Genomic DNA, 3,464 nt, shown 5'->3' on the forward strand with positions numbered 1-3,464 from the left:
GTTCCAAAACTACTTTTTAGTCAAGCTTGCAGGAGCCTGGCTGCTTTTTTTCTTTATTTTCCTCTCCCCCCCTCTTTATTTGAGCTCCTTTTGCGCTCTGAGATCGCCCCCTAACGGTGAAAGTACACATCTCTTTAGAAAACCAGGGCCTCGTTAGCAAATCAAGTCGCAGATGCCAGGGAATTTAATGCAATTTGCGATGAAAGTCAGAAAATGATAAATAAAGAGAGAAAAGCTGCAAAGATTATGCATGCGACCCCTCCTCCACTACACTCCCGTTTAGTGTTGTTGTTGCCCCGTCACGCACACAGCAAAAAACTGTTATTTCAATCCCATTGAGAGCGCAGAACTTGCATGGCTATTCTTGCAATGTTATGGTAAAGAAAGAGTACATAGCATTCCAGGCGGCTCTAGGAGTCCATTGGCTACCTGTGAGGGTTATTTCTTGGGGAGGGGGTCAATCATTAACACAACAACGTGCTCTCGTTTCATGTGAATGAAAGCCTGGCTTGGAACTGTCGCCTTTACCTCAGTGGGGCTGCAGACTTCGTTTTAAATTTGGATTAACATTTTATTTTTGGGGTGGTAGATACCCCTCTGCAGACCCTAGACCCCCACCCCCTTGCTTATTGTGTTAGAAATGAAGAGGAGCGACGAAACTCACTGGAAATGACAGCGCGGGTGTCTTTTTACGCTCAAAAACATGAATTGAATTGATGAGACGGTTTGTCATATTTAGCACCACCTAGTGGTTAAAAAACTTGATTGATTAGGAGAAAAAAACCTATATTTATTTGTAAAACTATCCAAAACACAAGAACTAACGCATAAACGTGCATTTTCTTTCAAATATATGTGGAGAAATGAGATAAGTGGGCTTGGAATGATTGTCAGCCATCTTGTTGCTCAGGATACCCCCATGCATGTTTTGATTCCCTCTTTTTAGTTTTTTCATTGCAATTTACTTTATTCCTCTCCTTTTTCTTTCTCCATTTTGTTTTCTTTATTCTCTCTACTTTTTCTTCTTTTATCCATTTTCCTCCTTTCTTTGTTTTTTGCTTGGTTCTATTTTTTTTTTATTCTATTTTCTTTTATTCTTCATATTCTTTATTCACTCATTCTTTAATTATTTCAATATTTTTTGGATATATTTTCCAGTTGTTTTACTATTTATTTTTCTTTTTTTCTCTCCTTCCCATCTTATTTTCCCCCCTATTCCTTTCTTTTTCATCACTTTTTCTAGGTTTTTGCATTTTTCTATTCATTTCTTGTCCTCAATTTTTTAAAAAAAAATAGAAGTTGTAGCTTGGTCACTTTGAGTTTCTGCAGTCTGCATTCTTCCTTGTGCACTCGTTTGTATTTCACAATACAGTGGCATCTAGCAGTCGACTACTACACACGGTCCCTTTAAAAATATCACCTGAAAAATACCAATGAGCAGGATAACTTTTGAGGTGGCCCAATATACAAATAATTCCAACTCCATTTAAGTAACAAGTGTATCTAAGAACTGCTCCATCTGTTATTAAAGAAAATAGGCAAGCCCCGTATTGATAAACCAAAAATCCCGAATTTTGAATATCCCCTGAACACACCCTCATACTTGTCTAATAAAAATATAAATATTTTCATGGTGAATTAAAAACAATTGATGATGACCATTAAAACAAATGTAACGTCAGTCTAAATATATGATACTACACTAAACTACCAATAAACTACCAGTAAACTGAGTTAATAAATGAAATAATTACATGTCTGACTATATCTGACTTTGATATCTCGGACTATGAATGAATGAACTATCTAACAGAGAAACTAACTGACTTAACTATAACTAATTCGCGAAACAATGTTCATACATACGTGTTTTATTCGATTTATGATCATTTCGAATTGTGTAATATAAGAAATTTCGCATAAAATTTGTTTAATTCATGTGTACGAGGAAACACTGAATTTGCTGCAAGAGGGAACGAAGAAACATACTTATGGAATTGTTTGTGTTGTTTAGTTAGTCAATAAAATGTTTAAAAATATAAATTTGGTTTTTATTCTTCCACAGAGTCGATCATGCTATGAGTAAATAGGTGCAGCGTCGTGTTTGTAAGATATATTGTTGTTTAATAAGGGGGATTGCAGTCATTAATAAGGGGAGCGATTGACTGAGGTTGACGTGTATGGATTTGGGGGTTGGAGTGTTTCTGCAATTGAAAAATCGACAAGTAAAGGCATTATGGATGAATCTAACAGTAAACCCTGTCCAAATTCGGTTAGCGTAAACAGCCACAAGCATAAAAATCCACGCAACAAGTCGTCACTTGAGTGACTTTTTTGCGCATTCTAACGAGCAGAGTAGCTTTGTCTTCGAGTTGCACATACCTGCCAATCCCCCATTTTGCCCATAATTGACATGCTTCGCCTTCTTCCTTTTCTCCTTTCTCTCCTTTTTCCTTTCCTTTCTTCTTTCGATGCTTTATTTTGGATCCAAAACGTCTGAGAGGAGTTGACTTATCTCATGGAGCCTGCGGACTCGAAGTGAAATCTTTTTTTTTTTTACTTTTTTTTCCTCCCCTCTCTACCTGGACCAGATCGGCTCACCTGGCCGTGGGAGGGTGAGGAGGGGGGAGAGAGGGAGGTGGGCGGGGGGCGGACGCGGTCAGGGGAGAGAGCGAGATCGAGAAAGAGAGAGAGAGAGAGAGAGAGAGAAGAGGGATAGATAGATAGATAGATAGATAGATAGATAGATAGATAGATAGATAGATAGATAGATAGATAGATAGATAGATAGATAGATAGATAGATAGATAGATAGATAGATAGATAGATAGATAGATAGATAGATAGATAGATAGATAGATAGATAGATAGATAGATAGATAGATAGATAGAGTAGATGTGCATGCTCCAATGCACATGCTTTAAGAGACAGCCATGCATCTCTCTATCTATCTATACACCCATGCATCTCTCTATCTATCTATACACCCATCTATCTATCTTTCTATCTTTCTATCTATCTATCTATCTATGCACCCATGCATCTATCTATCATTCTATCCATCTATCATTCTATCTATCCATCTATCTATCTATCTATCTATCTATCTATCTATCTATCTATCTATCTATCTATCTATCTATCTATCTATCTATCTATCTATCTATCTATCTATCTATATTTCTATCTATCTATCTATCTATCTATCTATCTATCTATGCACCCATGCATCTATCTATCATTCTATCTATGCACCCATGCATCTATCTATCATTCTATCCATCTATCATTCTATCTATCTATCTATCTATCTATCTATCTATCTATCTATCTATCTATCTATCTATCTATCTATCTATCTATCTATCTATCTATCTATCTATCTATCTATCTATCTATCTATCTACAAACACAAATCAGGAAAATTAGAAAAAAGCCTGTACAGTACATAAAATTAAATACC

This window comes from Urocampus carinirostris, chromosome 18 (genome assembly GCF_059441175.1).
Source record: "Urocampus carinirostris isolate Australia breed hairy pipefish chromosome 18, RoL_Ucar_1.0, whole genome shotgun sequence".
Classification (NCBI taxonomy): domain Eukaryota; kingdom Metazoa; phylum Chordata; class Actinopteri; order Syngnathiformes; family Syngnathidae; genus Urocampus; species Urocampus carinirostris.